Raw genomic sequence first — 22790 nt, 5'->3', positions numbered from 1 at the left:
TACAATTGTTGTCGCAACAATCACCATCAACACGACACATGGTCATCTTTCCTGTGCACTCGTTATACCCTTAAAAGTATTAAATTGGAAATTGAACTGTGAGGTGAAACATTTTTTACTTGAATTAAAAAGCCAAATTGAACCCCCACCCCTGAATGTTGGACCAATAGATACCACTCGTTCCTGTCGACCATTCAGACAGAAAATTAGGCCACACAAAGAAATACCCTAGTTTCTCAAGAAAGTCAAATGCCGCCCACGTCATAAAAAGTCCCTAATAAAACAGTCAAATGCGCTCGCCCGGCAAAGCATAATTCGTCTGTTTATATAAGAATTTAACCGCTCGCCCGTATAGCTGTAAAGTGTACGGCAGTGGGGTCTTTTGCGGGTGTTTATATGCTAATCCTCTACGTACTGGTAATCCCCATTTTACAGTGAAAACATCAGCGGGAGGGTTCTTTTTATCTCACCTCAATTCGAGGAAACGTGACAATTGCGAAAATCATTGTTTCAGTTTCGGTTAAATGTGACGATATAGTCTGATTTGAAAAATTAATGGAGCTTCTAAATTCTAAATTAAGTGTTTTGCACATATGTTTTACTTGCATTACTGGTATTGGCTCGACATTGGTAAAATAAAATTCCCTCCCGCGTCTCTTCTATAAGTTTCCTCAGGTTGGGCTTTTTATTTCAACTTTCGAAGATACATTTTTACAAGGACAACATTATTGCACGTCAATTAAATTTATTTTTGTCGGAATATGCCTATCAAACATCATCTCTGAAATGTAGGGATTCGCTTAATCTAAAAAAAAAACTACACAAATGTTCACTGATACTTTTTCTATGATTTATATTATGTACGAAGTCCTTTGAAATTATTTTACCAGTTGTTACTCACCATATGATTCTGCAAATGCTGCGGCACTGACCACAATCATAGCAATGGCACATATACGATATATCAAATCAGCACACATTTTGTCGCCTAGAATTTGATGCAAAATATATTACCAAATTGTAATTTTGAAACGTCCAAAATTCATATACACCTGTCTTTAATAGGCGCAGCAAGTAAATCTTTGCCAGATAATGTCCCAGGTTTTCAGTATGCTGCTCGACAAACGAAAAACTGATAATAGAAACAGTGCAATGCATCGATAACGTTATTTGCATTGGTGGTTTAAATGTCGAAGCATGAAAATTACTGATTCTTTCAAATTTAGTCTTATCTGTTCGTTACCTTAAGAATACAAGTAATGATTAAATCGGTTGATATTTTTGTAACCTAAGATTGATCAAAAGTCAATTATTTGGCATGAGCTGTTCATTTTGCAGTTTTCGGTCACTTATTGTGAGTGTTTCTTTGGCCATACATGAGGGGTAGCCACATCCCTTGCGTTTTGCATTACAAAAACACTGAAACAAGTCTCTGTTTCTTGTTGTCCGTGTATGCTGGGATTTATATTTATTATAGAAAATAATTAACTTTTCTTTCTTTTGAACATGAGTTCTTTGGTTGAAATTAGTTCCTTAAAACCCCCAGGATAGTTCTATAGCTAATCTTACAGTTTAAGACCAGTCTTAAGATTGAAGACCACTTTTGGACTTAAATCCCGATTATGGAACTGGCCCCAGCCGTTTGCATAGTCAAGACCAAAAGTAAAAAATAGAACTTCATTAGTCTGAGACTGGTCTTAAGCCTTAGCCCTGTCTATAACCGGCTCCAGGACTCTTAAGTCCAATTGTATAATTACTGTGAACCGTGATCAAACATTCAAATGAAAAGTGTAATAGATATAAAAACATAGTCTATAATAAGGTATACAACTGGCTAGCAGATTCACAATTCCGTAATCCACGTGTAATTGTGCATTTTTCCATTGTGTAAATTCATTTACATCTGTACTTACCTTACCTACGGGATGTTCAACACTGCTGCCGTTAGTTGTTATAATTGGAATAGAATGCTTATATGAGCACAAGAACGTCCAGGACCAGCTTATATTGTTTGCTTTTTCTGTTCCTAATGTTTATTCTCCGTGATAAAATTTCAGTAATTCAAATCATCACTGTAGCAGGTGGTTAATTGTGATATGTGCTTTTTGAAAATGTGTACACGTCTAGGAATATTGACATTTGCTACTTCAAATAATCGATTAATACTCTTTTGCGTGTATATTGATGATAATAATTATGTCTAGTTGAATTGGTATTAAATTTGTTTCTCCAACTACAGTGAATGATCTTTTGCTTTTATTTTCTTCTCATAATTGCTTACATAATTATCATCTACGGTTATATGTTTTGGACAATATGGCAAGTTTTTGAGGCCTTATAAAACGTTACCATTATGAAACCTAAACAATGTAAACCATTCAGCGTCATTTTACAAACGACAACCGTAAATCGATGTGCAAAACGTCACAGGTCTATGTGTACACACACAAGATATTTTGCAAAATATTATTGACAAAGATGTAGAATGGCTTCCTGTGATTATATAATGACCTCTATTTGAATGTCGAAATGTTATATTGCATTGAATATCATGAGAAGATGTATTGTAATAATAAAGGATGTATGATTATATCAGGAGCAGCAGGCATATGTAGAAATGATAAGTAAATCGGATTATTCGGTTAAATGGCGTATGTATACACGATTTGACATCGGGATGCTGGTGGAATGACGAAGCCATCTACGATCTGTGTATAGGGCCGGCGTGAATTTCATGGGCGGCTACAAGCGGTCTATATAAAAACGTGTAAACATATCATTTCCATATTCAAATGTTTTGGAAAATATGTTCGATATTAGGCGTATACAGGTTTCATGAGATTAGCAATTTATAATAGCATAGCTGTCATATACGGCTCCGCGTCCACTGATGGCATGTGTATTAGGTGACAATGCAATTCAATTCTTTGTTGATCCTTATTACATTTAAATTGTTGATCCTTATTAATTTAATACAAATTTTAAAATAAGAAAATACAAAATACAAGACACACGTGGTAATTCATACAGAATAAGATGAATAAGTTATTTAAATGACAATGTCTACTTCAACCCAGACTCAAGTCTAGGCTATCGAGTGACAGCCAAACCGGGCCCCGGGGACCGAGCCGGCTGGCTACACGATATGCTCGATAAGTCATGATGAAGCAGACTTCAGAAGAGCTCTTTCTTCAACCATGGAGGCAATGAAGTTGCAGACCAGCTTAGAGGCAAAAGTGAATCGAAGTCGGTCGCAAGTTGACAATTCTTATTTTTTCATTAGACCAGTCGAAAACCTGCGGGATCATCTACCCAATCACCAAATCTCATAATTCCCCAAATTTCTTAAAACTTCGATATCAAATTTGCAATTCCACATTAGCTTATCCCAGAAATTCTACATTTTTTCGCAGGCGTCAAATAATCTATTAAAATTAATTTTCTTGTTAGATTTAAATTTTAGTTTTTCAAGATATTCTATATCAACTACGAAGAAATAAGCAATAGGAGCATCATTTTGTTAAATCGGGCATGACTTGACCTCTCGATCTCTGATCCGACAATGATGTCGGTATTGCTTTACAAATGTGCATTTACGTATTCAAGAAATGGTAGAGAGGTTGAGCGAAATTTGGACCTGCGAAGCGGGATCAGATTTAAATTTACCTCACGGCCTTTGGCTTGAATACCTACATATACAACTACTTAGAAAGACAGAATCACTCGATATGAATACCATTTTTGTTCATCAATTCATAGTGAGAACGAACATTGATCGAGCTCATATCGCAATAATCTAAATCGAAGCAGGTGAGTTAATATGTTATTTAGAATTTTAGAAATTTGGCTGAAATTCTGTTCAACGGTTATAAACGCAGTCTCAAATGTTTTGTGACTTTCTCAAAATGTATCAAAAATTTAAGTAATTTTTAGTTCATAAGTCTTCAAATATTCATAAATGAACAGTTAAAAATTGTTGAAACATGTCGACTAAGCCGTAAAATTAACCCATTCACAGTCCCGAATCTGGGATAATGTCGGGCTTTAGAGAACATAATGCCCCCGAGATCTTCACATTTACAGATAAGATTATGTAAGCGTGTCGCGCGTTACACCGGATAGGCACACAATAGAAATATGAGCCGCACGTTCATTTGATCATCACCAATAAAGAGGACCGCTATTGTGAAAATTGACTGCGGGAGGAATATTCCTCCCAAAGTCAATCGATGGAAATTCGACCAAGGGGTCTGATATTCAAACAATTGACTTTTGGAGGAATATTCCTCCCAAGGTCAAACGAAGAGAATTTGACCTTCAGTTCTGATATTCAAAGTATCGACTTCGGGAGGAACATTCCTCCCAATGTCAATCGATGAAAACTCGACCAAGGGGTCCGATATTCAAACGATTCCTCCAAAAGTCCAACGAAGAGAATTTTACCTTCTGGTTTTATATTCAAAGTATTGACTTAGGGAGGAATATTCTTAACGTTATAACCTGAACTTTTAGAATTATAGGTAATGGCGCGTTGGGTGTTATTTGTTTTTCTTTTTAGAAAACAGTACCCAATGAAGCCAGGTAGATTTAGCAATTTCAAATGTTACGATACACAATATCCTAGAGCATGAGATGGTATGACACTTACATATAATTTTAGAAAACTAAATAGATTTAGTATTTTCTTTCTCTAACAGTAAATTGCTGTAACTTTTTCGACAATCTGTTGAAATCAGATTTAATCAGTGCGCTTCTCATTATAGAATAAACACGAAGTTGAGAAATCGTAATTAAATCACGTGTATAATATAGAAATTGAGTTTAGATTTTACAGGGGACTATATAAAGATTGGTTATAAATTTTCAAAAGACAACTGCGATAAATCTAAATAGTGATATGCCTCGAGTTTAGCTAATTTCATTTTCAATGGACGTAATTTGATAAATGCATTCTTTAAATGGAAATTTCATTTACCGATCGATACAAATCATTGAAGTTAAGCGTACATAATCATCATTCAATTATAAAGCTGATACATTTAATTCGTCTGAAGTTTTCTCTCATTATTAGAGTAATTAGGAGATTCGCGTGTCGCGTGTGATAAAAGAAATTCGAGTCTTTCTTTCATTTTAAGGTCGCAAATTAGCCATTGTCCTAGTGTGCATTTTCTCATTTATACAAGTGTATTCGGTATAAGGGTTGATGTTTCACTCTTCACTCTTTTATATATAATTCCGAAAGTTAATTAGGAGGTTTATACTCTAACCGAACTCAGTTTCAATTCAGTTCAGTTTTAGTTTATATTGATCCACAGCTAGATTTTCGTAGTATTTGAAAATATTTCGTAGTATTTAGAAATGTTCTTAATGTTGTTTCCGTATGCGTAGGGGTTACGTTAAAGCCGTCAGACAAGAACGTACTAGTAGTAAGAATTACGAAAGTTCTTGTTTGATGCTTTCATCTACCAACGCAAACCATAAATCAGTCTATAAACAACAATTCTTTCTCGGTTCTTCTGCTGTGAGATCTGGCAAACATTCAGAAAATCTTTATATAAAACTTTTAAATAGTTGGAACCATATTTGGTTGGGTCGGAACAATGGAGTGTATTTATAATGAGGCTCGTGAAGGGATCACGCTGATACTTGATGATATTCCCGGCTACTTTCCGTAAAAGGAAAAACCGGAAGTTTAGGAAGATGTGGTTGTTTTGCTTATCCTGTATTAAAATAGAATTAGTTAAATTGTAGATAAAATAATTAGTATTTCAAATAATTTAAGAATTGATAATCAATCACAATGTATTCCAAATCGTAGTTAATTATAATAATTAAAAAAGAAACAATGAATTTGTACTGTAATAAGAAAAGAAAACAAAGTTTTGAAAAGATATTTAATTTGAGTAATCTAGATGTTGTTTAAGAACAAATTGTTAATAATCGCTAATGTTTTAGAAAAATTAATTAATGTTAAATGTTAAAACTAGCTGTCTGAAGTTTCTGTTGTCTGTATGCGCTCGTTGGTAATTCACATACAATAGCTGCTCTCTCAACAACGACTAGCAAGGAGTGAGTAAATCACAACGCGTCATGACAGGAGGGTTGGAGGGAAAAAGTTAGTTTAGCAAATCAGTTTTGAAAATAATTTTAGATCAGCGAATCATTAAGGCCAAATTCTATATGACCAAAACAGTCATGACAGTAAGGTTGCTGCTCCTTGCCAAAAGTCGAGTGGGAGAGTCGGTATTTTAAGAATGCCGATTCTTTCTATAAAAGGGACCCGCATCTTGAGAGAGCAGTCAATTGGGAGAATCTGTACCTTAGTAAGACGAGTGTCGACAGCAGGACAGGAGAAGCTTCGGAACGATAGGGATTCATATAATAGGGATTAGGAAAATCATTCTCAGGTTCAAAGTAAATAAAATATATTATCTTCAATATTATCATCCGGTATTTCAATTTATTCATTCGGATTTGTGCACGGACACGTTCTCTCGCCAGGGCCTTACACAAGTATTTTATAGATAACGATTAAAGAGAGGATTGTGACCGGTGTATCACTGGTGCCGAAACCATATTGATTAATTATTGTGTCGAGCTTTTATTATTTGTAATTTATTAATTTTAATGGTTCGAATTTTTATTTGTTCACACTGTGGTGCGAAGAACGCTTTTTCAAAGAAGCGCCGCACTCCAGTAAACAGGCCGACACAGGCATTGTGGGATTCGAACCCACCCCGTGCACGACCATTTCAGATCCCGGATGAGTATCGGGAACCATTGTGGGATTCGAACCCACCGATTAAGCCTTTCGAAATACAGGAAGAGCACCGGGAGCCTTTGTGGGATTCTAACCCACTGATACCAAAGGCATTAGGTTTGATTGAAGATAATCAGGAGCCTTTGTGGGATTCTAACTCACCGATACCAAAGGCATTACGTTTGATTGAAGACAATCAGGAGCCATTGTGGGATACGAACCCACCGCTCACCTCGGTCGCCCCCGCTGAGCCCTTGTGGGAACCAAACCCACGTGCTACACAGCACGAGGCGCCAGCTCTGGTCACCTTTGGGGATTTGAACCCCTCGGAACGCCGACGCAGAGTACGGCTGGTTAAGGTGCCAGACAAGTTCGACCCGTTCTGGGTACACTTTTTTCGGGATTTCGCGAACCCGAACGACTTCATTTTTGGGGATAAAGACGCGAATGGTTATTTTCTTTGCCCAGCCTAAATAGAGTTGGCTAGAGGGCGCCAATTTTCTTAATATTATCATTCAAGTATTTAATTGTTAATTAATTATTTATTACTATTTTTAAATTGGTTTAATATTATCATTTAAGTATTTAATTATTGATTAATGATTTAATTATTATACAACCAGATTTAATTAATAATTGGTTTGCTATTCTAATATTTCACTTTTGTTATATATGTCGGTTGGGTTGAAGCGTGATCACTGCGGGGCTACGGTTTATAAAACACATACACTTGCCCCAGCTCCCAAGTCTAGTTGGGAAATACCGGCTCACCTAAGGGAGCCGCTGTGGGAATCGAACCCAACCAGCACCAAAGGTACCACCACCGTCGGGGCTGTGGGACAGCCAGTGAGGGATTCGAACCCTCCACCCGGTGGATTAACCAATAGCGATACGTCTTTCTTGGATCAGGGGGATTTTAGTTTGTGCGCTATCCCTGATCACAACATATTGGTAGCCGACAGGTCGCGGGTATACGGCTACTTTGAGTGACTTTGAGGGATTCTAGATTGCTTAACACTGATGATCATACATTTTCTTTCTATTAATATTATTATCAATTGTTTATGTCGGGGCGGTAAGGTAAGATAACGGTAAGGGTTACAACCAAACGCCGTAGCGCTGGTTATTTGGGTGCCCCACCCCGAAAGAGGTGTCTCGTTGCGGTGCGCTTGACACCCGCAGCTCCGACATCGATAGCTGCAGCACGGTCACCTTCTAGGGACAATAGTGGGACTCCGTATTCCCGGCTAACGGACTTTGAGTTACAAGACACTTGTTTATACTGCACGTGCCCAACGCTAGCGGTCTTTTACGACCGGATGCGGTGCACTTGTCCGCCCTCAGCACCCTCTTTCCCCACTCTGAATTCATCGGGTACGGATTCGAACCGTTGTAGCCCGATAGGGACTGACCAGCTTATCACGCGGGCTTCATCGGCTGGTTCGACCTGCTCAGGCAGCTCGAGTTTTTCGTGCTGTTGTTCGGTGCCACCTGATTCACCTACAGGGGATGCCGAACGTCCATTGGACACAGAGCAGCCATTAGACCTGTCCCCATTGTTGGCGGATAGACCATCGTCTGTTGACACAACTGCAGCTGGGCAATTGTTGGGCGGATCTTTGGGCACATCCGTACCAATTTTTCCACTGGACCTGTCCTTGGGTGTGTCTGCGGTTGACCAGCCATTAGATCTTTCACCTGGTCAGAAACTTCGACTCACTCGGCTCGGTTGCGTTTCCTGAATGCCGGAGGGGTACTGCTAGATGCAAACCACTACAGTACTTGAACTTCCATTCACTCGGCAAAGGGAATCCCGTACTATTGAGGGGTTAGTGGTTCGAATCTGGGAGTAGATTAATGAGTTTTAATTAGTTTATTTCCATCCTGCCAATCTTCATATTCTCAGCTCATTTTATCAGTGAAAAATGACCTGACAACTAAATAAATGATACCTTTTTCTATAAAATCTCTCCTCTGCTTTTTAAGGGCTTGGAACCTTCTACCATGTTTTTGACATAGTAGGCAGCATTAAAAATTTCATAGTTTGTCATTTGCATAACAGGCAGGCTTCTAAGCACAATGGACATACACACTCAATCGAAAAATTACAATTTTGGACATATACACTGAATTGAAAAATTACAATTTTGAGGGACTTCTAGTTTAAAATAAGTTCTACTACTAAACTACAAATTCTAAATGTTAGAGTGAAATTTCTTAAGTCAAACTACCACTGAATCGAACTACAAATTTCAAATTTTATGGTGAATTTCCTAAAGTTGAACTACCATTAAATCAACCAAATATTTCTGGAATCCCTATTCTAGTATAAAAAAAATAAAAGATTCGAATTTAAAAAATAAAACTCAAAATTAAAACTGCCAATTATTAATAAACAATTATAAAATAATAAACCATCAAACTAAATAAATTATAAACAATCAGTCCAGTGTGATGAAGAAAGCCTGAAATTCATCATGGGTTTTTCAAAACTTGTTACAATCTAAGGAAAATTCTGGATACAATTTTATATTTCTTTCACATGGTCCTTAGATTTTTCACAAATTTTCACATAAACTGTCACAAAGTTAGATTTGTGCAGCTGTCAATCTGTTGTCTGTGCCTAGCCCTTCAGACGATCACCTTTTTGAATGGCTAAGTCTGGACAAACCACGATTTTTCCCAAATGGTGAGGTGATCGAATGTCTGTCGGACATCAAACTGAGGGGTTGTACAGACAGCAGGTTGATAGCTGCATGAAAATGTCAAAATCGAGTAATTTCTGAAAGATTTTACCAGGCACACATACCCATATCTACGCTATACGCACAGTTGATCTCCAGTCCTGGAATCCTGTCACAAATCGAGCTTCACTTCTTCTTCAGCTGATTGACGCGGCTAAAATCCATCTCCAGCCTCCCACTCTTGGTTTTCATGAAGAGGGTTTTGGTGATCCACCTCTGTTCTATTCGGACAGAGCTTTAAGCCATTCTGGTAAAAGCAAGCGGTGGTCGTTATCGATCGCGGTTGTCGTAGTCGGTGTAGTAGTAGTAGTAGTAGTAGTAGTCGTGGTCGGTGTAGTAGTAGTAGTAGTCGTGGTCGGTGTAGTCGTAGTCGCTGTAGTCCGTGTTGTCTGAGAGGCTAGATAGAGAAAAATAGAATATGAATTTACTATCTCATTCATGATTGAGGTTTATAGCATAAGAATTTTAAATCATCATAAAGTCCGGTTCCTGAACTTCGCTGAAAAAGCTGAATCACTGAAACGCTGAAACGCTGAAATAAAAACGCTGAAATTTCAGGGAATTTCCGAAAAACGCCGAAATTTCAGGGAATTCCCAAAAAACGCTGAAATCGTGCTAGGTACCAACAATACACGTTTTGAAATATTTTCCGGGCCGGTGTCCGCTGCCGAGTCCTGAACCGTGTTTTAGTCTCTACCTTCGGTTACAGAGACATGCATGGACAGTATGTGTGGAGTATACTTCTAGAGGGCCACTTGTTGGACAAATTAATTCGCTTGAAATCCGGATTTTTAATGCATACAGGCAGCATAATGAGGAAAACCCATTCACAAACCGTGCAAGCCAACTTTAACACTATGCTCAATATTCCCTGCAAGACGCAAAATATCTTATTTGAACGTTCATGTATAAAACATGCAGCAACTTTTCTTTTGTCAACACGTTGATGGGCGACGGACTATGTCACTATGGTATTCTCTGAAGGAGGTACATTAAATTTGACAGCTAGTTATATAAATGATGCAGCTTTTGGACAAAAGGGATCTAACTAAATTTCTTTTTAATTCACTGTGGAATGGAATGGAATGGATTGACGCCAATGGCATGCAGTAGGCCCCTACGTATGGGTCATACTGATTAGCGTCAACCAATTAATCTAAATCGGGCTAACCATTCAACAACTGTGAATAATTTATTTGCTGTGGCGTGATAATAATTAGTTTTTTTGAAGAAATGACATACCAACTGTTAGAAAAATGTACCGATTCTTATTTTTAGACTACTACTGAATCTATAAAAGGAGGAGTCATAGACAAAGTTGATTTGCTTAGCTGGTGACATTTCTTGTCAAGTACATCATCTCAAGTACTGGGTGTTTTGTAAGTTTAATTTCAGTATTTATTTACTAAGTGCTGTTCTCTCGGACCTCAGTGCTTTCAAACTAGGCCCACCCCATAGGCTATATAGTCCAGGGTGCATTAGCCACTATTCTTTTATATCCGACTAAAATGCACCTTTTTCTATTTTTAGATTCAGGCTTAGAATGTGCAAATGTTTTGAGATACTGAGAAATCAGATGGCACCAGTAAACTTCAACTGCGAAATTTGCAGCAGGATAGCTGAACGACACAATTTTTAAAAATAAAATGGCTATTCGAATGCTATTTCAATAATAACTTGATTCAACCTGAGAGAAATAAGTCAATTGCGGATGTACAGTACACCCACTTTTCTTCCCTGTTTCCTGGTACCAAATTTTTAGTCTTAAGCTAAGCGATATTCTAAGGTATACTAGTGGATTTCATTAGAATATGAAGCAATGGAACCAGAATTCTAGCCAGAGTTAAGCGAACTATTGATTCTGATATAATGTAAGAACTGATTTCCTTTGTATACTCTTGCAGAATGTGTTATGTTTTATTTCAAGCTGTTAAATAATATAGTTAGACAAATGTCCAATTATTGGATCTTTCTTGTTGACTCGTTTAATTTTGTGAGTTAAGAGTTCCAGTCAATCCACAATGTGCAGTGCCTAGCCTTCATCTACACTAAAGCCAAGCCTGTGTATGGGGAAAAAATATCGTTCGACTCCTATAGGCCAGACACATCAAAGCATGCAATACATTGCAGATAGTAGTCTCCGGCAAGTCGAAAGAGAAAGTGAACCAGGTTTTACCCCGTACCCTACCCGGGAACAAAGACACTTAAAGATTCCTTCCTCCTTGTAGAAATTGTAGAAATATGGCACCCAATTGTAGCAATGCTAAGTACAGTATACTATGACGGTTGAACCTTTCTTAACGAATTTCAATGACACCGAAAATAGAATCAAAATAATCATTAGTTCCATGCTAGCACTTAATTTGGGTTATCAGGTTCAGCCTAACTGTACTTTCATTCAGCTACTACTTGTATGAGACTTGGCAATGATAAGTTGCAAGAAATCACCAAACATAAGAAAAAATATTGTGAATTAATATTACTGTGATTAAGAATTTATTCAAATGAAGTGATAACTTCATTGTTAGATCGTACCGGTATATGCACATAAAACTATGGCAAAAAACACATCTAACAATCCACGCAATCTGCAATCGATCAAGTCGATCATGACGACGACCTTAAGGCATGTCTCTGTAACCGAAGGTAGAGCATAAAACACTGTTCAGGACTCGTCAGCGGACACCGGCCCGGAAAAAATTTCAAAACGTGTATTGTCGGTACCTAGCACGATTTCAGCGTTTTTCGGGAATTCCCTGAAATTTCGGCGTTTTTCGGAAATTCCCTGAAATTTCAGCGTTTTTATTTCAGCGTTTCAGCTTTTCAGTGTTTCAGCTTTGTAAGCGAAGTTCAGGAACCGTCATAAAGTCCGGTACAATTTCACTGAAATATTAAACAAAAACAGAATGATAGACAAAAGGAACAAAAGAAAACCGCATCACTGTAATGTTACCATCTAAATGCCTATAAATGAGGAATAAGAGTGACTCACTGGAAAAATGAGATTACAAAAGAGAAATCACTGTAAAAAATAAGTTAGGCCTATTAAGCAGGAGAGGATAGAAGTGTTGCATTTTGCAAGTGACAGAGAGAGACAGAGAGAGTGTGCGTGTTATCATATTCATAATGTCCATTATAGCAACTATATACCAATATCATAAAGATGGATTATGTAATAAAGAGACAGTACTGCATACATATAAAGCATGATTACCCAGTTTTTATAAAGAAATAGTTACATTAAAATAGATAGGAAGAAAATACCATTTTACAATAGCTACACATTTATAAAAGCATATTCTAGGAACCCTACACAACATTAATCTTACCAACTTATCCAGATATAAACTGTAAATTTTGAGAAATAAATGATTAAATGTTACAATATGGCTACAATTACTAGGAGTGGATGGCCGAAAGGGAGGACTGCGGTTAACTTGGATGGAATCTTTACAATCCGTCCAAAACACTGCAAAAATTTGTAGGATGTTTATCTCATGATGTATCAATTGAATCTACAATAAAAATATCATTAGAATTAAGATATATTACCAGATAACTGCGCTTCAAGAGTGATGACACTTGTCAGTAGATCATCATCATCATGTGATTTTGTCTATTCCGGGTTACAAAATCGGAATTAATCTCCGAAAAATCGCTTTTAACTAAGGAAACTAGTTTATGAGTTACTGACTCGCAATTAACCTCAAAATGTTTTTTGCTTGGCCACCAAAAGCCCTCTTTCTCTCTTTTTTACTTGATCATCTTCAAAGTAATATATGAACCCTTTCAGTGCGCTTAACGATACGATTGATCATAACATTTGTCTATAGGAACGACTCCAAATTGTGCGGCGACGGTGACGACCGACCACCACAGAACAGACGGCATCGAGACGTTCTCAGTTGTAGTCGATGAGCTGGGTTGACTCCTAGTTGTCGCAGTTTGTTGGCTCCTGGTTGTAGCAAATGGGCGACTCCTCCTAGTTGTCACAGTTGGTTGGCTCCCAGCTGGTTGAGTCTGACGAGCTTCTGTGAAAATAAAAAAATTTTCATAAATAGTACAAGCACAAAACAACTCTGATATCAAACGATCCGACTGTATATTGAAAACTTGACTTACTTGAAATCGTAGGTTTCACACGCTCTTGATGGACAGCTCTCCTCCTCTCAATCGCTTCCTTGGCTTCGGGAAACAGCCTCATGTATTTGAAGAGGGCTTTCTTGTTGTCGGCATGGTTCTTGTGGTCTATCTTGGGATGTGGTTTTCGCTTCTCACATTCATCCATGACGTAGAGGTTTACTGCGAAGCCAAGAGCATTAGAGAGTATCCACTGAAATCTCTTACCCCTAAACTTACCAAACTGAAGTGTATACTGGCCTAACAAATGTTTCGGGTTTGACTGATCTCCTCCGGCCTGGGCAACCCGGCGCATCGCATCCGCCAAAACTTTCTCCGCAGGGTCCTGAGTTGCCCAACCACTAGTGCTTTTATGGTTCTTGGCGGCATCGGTGTCAAACGTGTCGATCGTACGATTTTTTAGGCGACGGAAAATTGGTTCCATGCTAGAACAAAAAGAGAAACATCAATTAAACATCGAACAAATTTTAAGGGTCTAGTTTAACATAATTTCAATTTTCATCTTACATATGAAAGTAATTACATCAACTAAGTTATTGAGAAATTAGCAAGCTAGGGCTTTATTGTCATTGGAAATCAAAACATTTGAATTGATAACCACATTGGCCTATGTTTTGATAACCAAGTCTTTGTGAGCACAATGCCTGTCATAATAAAGGGATATAATAAACTCCCACTTATATTGACCTTTCACAGAATACACAAAACAATAATAGAGACAGCCAATGGCTGTTGTATCATTGTGACTGTTGTTTCAAGTTAATTGCAAGTTGTAGGGAGAGATTTCTGGTCAATGGCCTATATGCATAAGTACAGGGAGGGTCGCATTCACAAATTGAGTTGAAAAAAGATTTAGACAATTGAAGATTTTTAATTTATATAATTCAAGGGGGGATGATAGGAATTTTAAGGGGAATGCTTAGTCAGAATTTTAGATTTTACCCCTGGCCTGGATTCTAGATTTTTTGAATTCATAGCGCATCAAGGAATTTACGGACCCATAGGCTAATACGCAGTTACGACGCTGGAAATACTGAATGATTTGCTAGGAAGGGCTGTTCCATTTTTGGGCTGATAATCGACCTATTCCACGCACGAAAGTAGGCCTAAATAAAACAAGGACTTAGGGCCAGTAACAGAAATGACAAAATATCACGGAATGGAAAAATGAAACAATCTGTAATGCCTTCTAGTGAAAACTTCTACTCACTCGCTTTTCTAGTGTTCACGATTCACATTTTGATGATGAATGATAGGCTAACCCAAAATAATTGTAATAAATTGAAGTTGATTGAATTTGCGAGTGAAAAGTAAGAAGTTTTTCGCCAAAAAATTGGCATAATCAAGCATTTGCGATAAAAGATTTAATCGGGTATGAAACCTCGGATGTTGGAAGTACTGAATTCATACACTTACGTGATAATCGGGTAATTTAATCAGATGATCTGGAACGAATTAGTCTGCTTTCTGTGACTGTAACCTGGTAACTGCGCTGTGTGTTTACGATCGGAAAACCAAATATGGCGCTCTTCATCGGTATATCCCGAAATTACGTCACCGCTAACAAGCACAGCGATTGGTCAATTTCAGGAAATTTCAGGAAATGAATTGTGGATATCCGTGGATTTGATTGGCTGTTTCCACAATTCATTTCCTGAAATAAAACACCGCCTCACGCGCTAGCTAGCGCCACACTGAAAATTTCAAGTGCTATACAACCGGTTTTTTAGGTGCCTCTGAATGTCGGCCGTTAAAAAACTGAACAATTCCCATTTGGAAAGGGCCTAGGTAGTTTGAGAAAATTCAAGATGTGTATATCGTGTGAGATACAGGCTCCATATTTCATGTGCGCTTGGAATTTAACCTTGTTTATAACGAAACACGCATGTATTTATGCTATTTTAGATTTAAAAAGAGCGCACGAAAGTGTTTCATGAGACCCGCAAATAACGTCAAGTTATTTATGCATTTTTGATTTATTCGCTTTTATTTCGCTTCGAAATCTCAAAATTTCTCAGGTGGATTATTCAATAAATTCACAACAGTCCATTATGGATTAGTTTGACGCCAATCGTTCTCTTAAAGATCTTTCTTTCTCGAAGAAAGATTTTCTTAAAAACTTTGATTATGGCGAATCTTTTATGTGTCCGATAGTTAAACCTTCGGGTATTATACTAGAACACAAATTTTTAAAGATATTCATAACATACTGAAGGATATCACAGGTTATACCCGAACATATGCAGTTGGATAGATCTTTTTGTTTCGACTCGCATGCGACAGTAAAAACGGTACTTGATATAATAAGTGAACTTCATCATTGATATTTTCACTAATCTACTTGAATTCCAAAAAAGAACTGACAATGAAAAAGGGTTACAGCTGTGACTGATATCGCTCCAAATTTCAATTCCTATGAACACTTTTAATATAAAGACAACTATTAACGAAACAGTTTTTAGAGGCGAAGAATCCGCGTTACCATCGAATTTTCAAAACTTGAAGGAATGGTTAATGCCTCGGTGACCACTGGTCTAGTACGCGGTTTTCTGAAATGAAAGTGGCCAAGTCTAAATAACAACTATTGTATCACATGATTTCAAATATTAGGAACCCAATGCGTTTAATGATTTAATTAATTGGTATCGCGCAGATTGGTTGAAAGACGGGTGTTAGTCACCTTGTGATTTAATTGTTTTTCATGCATCGATTAATTAATCTTATTATAACTTATTTGTAGGCGCATCCCGCAAATATTTTCTATTCGTTGAGTTTTCAAACGCAGTACTGTTCAGATGATTCGAGTCAAGTAGTAAAAAAGTTTATGTATTAGCATTACTATGCAGTGAAAATAACGCACTGCGGCAAGTGAGGTGCTGTGATCCAGATGTGTAACCCATTTATGGGTAATAAATTTCCATCATGTCAACGCCATTCAAAAACAGTAGCAAAACTTTCTGCTGGTTTCTAGAAATAGCAATACGACGACAAGCACTTTCGAATTCGAGCACGATATTTGAGAAGTTTCGCTGGTGGTCAGTGATGGTCAATTTATGAATTTTAATGGCGAATCCTTTCTAGTTTCACACCAAAAGCGGTACCGGTATATCGTTCTTTCAAGAAGTTTCAATTGGTCAGTGGTGGTCAGTGATGGTCAATTTATGAATTTTCAATGGCGAATCCTTTCTAGTTTGACACCATAACGCGGTATAACGTTTTCATATTCGAGAAGTTTGAATTGGTCATTGGTGGTCAGTGATGGTCAGTGATGAATTTGCAATGATGATTCCTTAGAGGTTTGAAAACAAACATTACATGATAAATTTCCGAAATTCGAAGCCAAGTGGTCAGACTCGGGGATATCTCAATTGGTCAGTTACTGACCATCATGGTGTCACCATTGTGGTCTATAGCTCAAATGAAACATGTGGAACCGACGAAGGGGCCCAAAAGCGTTAAGTCATTTCCTGGAGTGACGTGATCCAAAAATGCCCTAACTGGAAAAGGCAGTCTCTCAATTGGATGAAACCTAAATCGGACAGGACAATTAAAATTTGGGAAGGCCACAGGCAGTGGTCTTACTACGAAGCCCACGCGGTGAGCGTATTATTATGAAATCTTTTTTTAAACCACCATGTACCACGAAGTAATAAGCATCGTTGTAAGCACTTGAAACAGCCATTAACCACTTGAAACTGTCACATCAAACATCATACCGCATCCCCGCAAAGAGGGGTGGTTCAGCAAACCGGAGTTTTCATTAGCCTCTCTAGACTACCCCGCCAGTACGGGTAGCCGGGCAAACCGGAAAACTCATAATGGACTCCAGCATAACGAGACTCGCAGCTAACGTTTGTTATTTCTATCAATCACGTATGTTAAAAGATCAAGATAATTCTTAGGTTCGGAGCGAAATGTATTCATATTAAATAAAAAATCAATAACTTGACGTTATTTGCGGGTCTCATGAAACACTATCATCGTGATCGTTTGCGCTCTGTTTAAAGGACTACTGAACAATTTTGTTTTTTCCCCTTGAATCAATCCATTAAGATGTAATAAATGATAATCTAATGACCTTAGGTACATTTGTTTTCATTTCGAATACTTCTAAGAGGTTTTTTATCGCTACGGCAAACCAAAATATACGTAGTCGCGATGCTCAGCAATCTCAGGTAATCCCCTGTGGTGACGTCAGCGCGAGATGTGGAGAACCCGGAAGTATTATCAGCCTCGTTCAGATAGCGATAACAACAGGAGATAAAGTGGTTATAAAAAGATTTTAAAACGATTTTGAACTATGCCACGGCGTTGTGTGTACTACAATTGTAGTACACTTAAGATTCCTTGTTATTCAAATGGCCGCGTGATCCAAATATTGCTAGAGTATGGACTGCTTTTGTGAGTACAAAGCGAGCACAATGGCAATACCACCAATGGAAGCACAGGGGCTTGTAAACTGGCTTGGATTTTACTTCCGGGTTGTTGATAATCTCGCGAGAATGGCGCTAAATTTAAACTGCAAATCAATTCAAAATATCACAGAAATACCTCTTGTTGATGTTGTTTATTTATCCACTATAGAGTTTCGATAAACAATTGGCTGTTAAGGATCAGTATCAGTGGGCGCGACGCCTTACTATATTAAAATAACAAGGGATGAAACGGCTTCGCTTTTGCCTATGACCGTATTGATGCGGCGGAAACCACTGCGCATGCGCGGCAACTTTCCGAAAGGTTAAGATCAGTTCAAGTTCAATTGATTCTTCTATAATGTGTAGTTTGATTGACAGCTCACTAGCGCTCGGAAAGTTGCCGCGCATGCGCAGTGGTTTCCGCCGCATCAATACGGTCACAGGCAAAAGCGAAGCCGTTTCATCCCTTGTTATTTTAATATAGTAAGGCGTCGCGCCCGCTGATACTGATCCTTAACAGCCAATTGTTTATCGAAACTCTATAGTGGATAAATAAACAACATCAACAAGAGGTATTTCTGTGATATTTTGAATTGATTTGCAGTTTAAATTTAGCGCCATTCTCGCGAGATTATCAACAACCCGGAAGTAAAATCCAAGCCAGTTTACAAGCCCCTGTGATGGAAGCCTTCGTCATCAAGTGTGCTCTGTTACTGTAGAAAACATTCCACAATGGAGACCTTCGACAATTACATGGAGTACAATGCTGGTTTTGCTAATAGGTTTGTATATTAAAAACAACAATCCCATAAAATAAACTGATACCTTGATTCTAGCTTTTGAAACAAATCGTATTCAATTCACTTTCGAGTGACCTGGGCCTAAGTGTGTCGTGTAAAATCAGGCGACTTGTAATTAGTTTGGAAACAACTGACTATTATGATGCATTTTTCACTTCAGTCTTCGATTAAAGAAAGATTCTGTACCAACTTTACATCTCAATGATTCTGTTGTGTCGAATTCTGTTGATTCGCCTGAGAAAGCAGATTTTTTGAGTCCGAAGATGCAGAAAGGACGTTCAGCTTTTGAAAAAATACGGAGGCTAGCGATGGTCAATGATGCGACTCAGCCAAGTGTAGCTGAACCAGAGCCTCAAAGTATTGACTTCGAAATTGATGGTGATTGCGATCTTGATAAAATGTGGGAAACTGTAGCTGTTCAAACTGAACCTAACACATCTAGTAAAGGTAATTACATCCATTCGAAATCATGAATAAAACAGTTGCCTACGTACTTTTAATTTCATATTTCATTTGTTGATTATAGAAATTGAATTAGATTTGATCAGTATTATTTAAAAATATACTTTTAATTTCATATTTCATTTGTTGATTATAGAAATTGAATTAAATTTAATCATTATTATGTAAAATTTTTTTTTCAGCGATCCAAACTCTCAAATGGAGACCTAACTATTACTATTACTATTTTGTCTCGAAGAGTGTGTCTTCTACCAGTCTGACAGTTAGAACCCAGTGTAAGCTGTGTTACCACCACAGGACCACATGGAAGAGTTAGCCATCCATCAAGGGTATTCCCATTACCAGTATATTATTGAGTGTTGGAATACTACTTACAGGAAGCCTAACAGCAAAGGTGATCAGGTTGTTTAAGTAAGTTGAAACCAATGCTTGTCATCAAATTGTGCCTTAATTTTCATCGACTGTTTAAAAATACATTTCAATATATAATTTCAAACATTCATTGTTAATCCAGCTTCATAAAAATGCAGTGCCTTTCAACGCGAACAGTGTATAACCATAATAATAATAACTTTTATTTTCCCTCGAATTACAACACGATTACACATACAAAGTTATATAAAAGAATACAAGGGTACTGTTATATATAAGTGTCATCATGGGCGCATAGACTAGTGTTAAGGTCTAGTCTATACGTCCATGATGATATTCATGTTGTAATAAAAGGGCAGGGTCTTGGAGAAGCAAAAGAATGCTTATGTATGCAAGGCCCCTTACATTCATACCACACTCAGACGTACACATGCACGCGGAAACACACACACCCCTCACACACTCGATCACATGTTCATAATAACACACCACACAGAAATAGATGAATTAGGAATAATTGGAGCATCTGAACAGCTCACAAAATAGCTTTATAAGGAAAACTTCAGTTTTTTTATAGCTAAGACGAAACGAATTAATACTAGGTTTTTCTTTAAGCGAATTTGGTAGCTTATTCCAGAGGATTGGTGCAGACAATTTGACCGAAAATTTTCGTTTTTGGGTTTTGAATCTATCAATTTCTAAATCGAACTTTTTCCTAGTATTACGTCGGTGTATTTGGAATTTTGATCTCCAATAACCGTTGAAAGATGCAGGCAGTAAGGAATTGGCAAATTTATAAACGAAAACAGCTAATTGTAAGTCATTAATATCGCGGAGTTTCAAGATTTTTAAACGTTTGAATATGGGATCTGTATGTGCTAGGTAATTTGAATGAGAAATTAATCTTACAGCTCTCTTCTGTAATAGTAAAAGTGGGTTCAAAATAGTTCCAGAATTTGTACCCCAAATCATATTGCAATATTGGAGATAAGGGTCAATCATAGAAAAGTATAGAGTCACTCAGGATTTAGATGTAGTTTATTTTTCATTCGAAATACATCCAATGCCGCTATACGACAAGTTTGGGAAAGGAAACGTGAGTCTATGCTTGATAGTCTCAAATCATCTCCACTGTTGATAGGAGGAGATGGACGCTGTGACTCACCTGGCCACTCGGCAAAGTACTGTTCATACTCGATAATGAATCTGGAGAGCAATAAAATAATAACTTCTGAGTTAGTCCAAGTAAGTATGCCTTGCAGTTATTCAGGGTTTATGAATGTGGATTCGTTTTTTAGGTATTTTGTTTTTTTTAATATATAATTCAGTCAAATGAACTGACATCATCAAATGCGATGGAACTAGAAGAATTAAAAAGATGCGCAGAAAAACTGAAGAAATTCAAAATCACAGCTCTCGTAACTGATATGCATTTGTCCGTAAGAAAATGGGCACACAACACTTGGAAAATTCCACATTACTATGATACTTGGCATTGTGTCAAAGGTGCACAAGTTACACAATTTTGTAAATGGGTTTTTAAGGCTTGTTCACAAAGATCTACATTTTGTTTATCATTTTATATGTCAAGCGGTCACAAGAAAACTCGAACGCCTAGGAAAGCAAAAAGACATGGAGGTTATCAAACAGTGGATACCCAATATCAAAGTCCATTTGTACTGGTGTGCCCAATCCTCGGAATCAGTAGACCACGAGACAATAAAACAGAAATGGCTGACATGCATACAGCATGTTCAAAATAATCATGAGAACTGTCTCCACGCATCATATTCTAAAAAAAGAAATGGTTAAATCCAGGTATATTTTTCTATTCTCTATTTAATAGCTACCCGGGTAGATAATTAAGTGTAAATAATTGTTTTCGTTTTGATTTATTGATCTTTCAATTTTTTAAGATCCAATGTTGCATCTGAATTTGAGAATCTTGCAACAAACACACGGTCAGTAAATCAGATATCCAATATGTCTAGCTACGGACAAACCAGCAGTATCGATTGCTTTCATAATATTTTAAATCATTTTGCCCCTAAGATGATACATTTCTCTTACGTCGGAATGCTCAGTCGGTATGTAAATACATGAAAAAGCATGAATTTAGAAAATCACATCATTGTTCTACCTGGTACATTATCATTCTATCTTCATTTCAAATTCCATTAGGATCTGTATAGCAATACTTCACTATAACGAAAATTCTGAACGAATTCAAGCTGAAACGAAGACTGGTGATCAGCGATGACAGTTGTCATATCGCGGAAAGACGGAATCGCGGAATTTTCCAAAAACGCAGAATTTCTTCATTTTTACTTTGGTCGTCATTAGTTCCAAGACGAGTTTGTCGATGACGTCATATATAAATAATAACATAACCACGTGCGTCCTGGTACGCGCTCTTATCTGTTAGAGGAGTTGGAAATGTCTATTTCAACTTGACTTGAGAGAGAGCATCAGACGGTGGCCTAGCTCAGTCGGGCTTGATAGTAAATACCTGATAAAAAGTCTGATCAGGACTAGAAAGGACTGGCAGTTGATCTAAAACATCGTTTTTTAATCCATTCTTTACTGTGAAGGATTGCAAAAGACATGTCGGTCTGAATCGAACTCTACTGAGAAGGCTTAATCGAGAAGAAAAATAAAGAATGTTTTGTTTCGTGTTTTATGTTGTTTTTTTTCTGAAATCTCTAATGATAAGCTATCAGTTAGTTCATACTACTGAAATAGGACAGGGTTTCGAATTTTCAGTAGACCCAGTTTCACATATCATATCACATATAGACGAATTGAAGAACTTTGAACTATTCTATGATTCCGGCTATTGTTGAATGGGTATCTAAAAACACATCAATAGTCTACTAGCAAGAGTTATTTGATTTTATCATTATAAGTCTTGCAAGAAAATGAACATTACTACTTCTACACAAGTAAATAATTCATTTTGTTTATTTACAAACTAGTGGTTATTCGTTTTTGAATAATGTTGAACAAAGAATCATCGAAAGATGATAACGAAGGAAAAGATTGCGGCAATTTGTTTATGATCATACAATTCGGCGCACAGAATTGGTTGAATAAAGTC

The 22790-nt window shown here is 37.3% G+C and overlaps 1 long non-coding RNA gene across 1 annotated transcript; it reads left to right on the top strand.

The window, feature by feature from the left end:
• Positions 1 to 21495: 21495 nt before the first annotated feature.
• On the top strand, positions 21496 to 21994 carry LOC141911656 (uncharacterized). The gene is made up of 4 exons (XR_012620065.1): positions 21496 to 21511; positions 21610 to 21654; positions 21746 to 21780; positions 21875 to 21994. It is a non-coding gene; the product is annotated as an uncharacterized LOC141911656 (long non-coding RNA).
• Positions 21995 to 22790: the final 796 nt, after the last annotated feature.

The sequence above is a fragment of the Tubulanus polymorphus genome, chromosome 10, assembly GCF_964204645.1.
Source record: "Tubulanus polymorphus chromosome 10, tnTubPoly1.2, whole genome shotgun sequence".
Taxonomy (NCBI): Eukaryota; Metazoa; Nemertea; class Palaeonemertea; order Tubulaniformes; family Tubulanidae; genus Tubulanus; species Tubulanus polymorphus.
The sequence above is the reverse complement of the archived record's forward strand: the minus strand, read 5'-3'. Positions and strand labels throughout refer to the sequence as shown.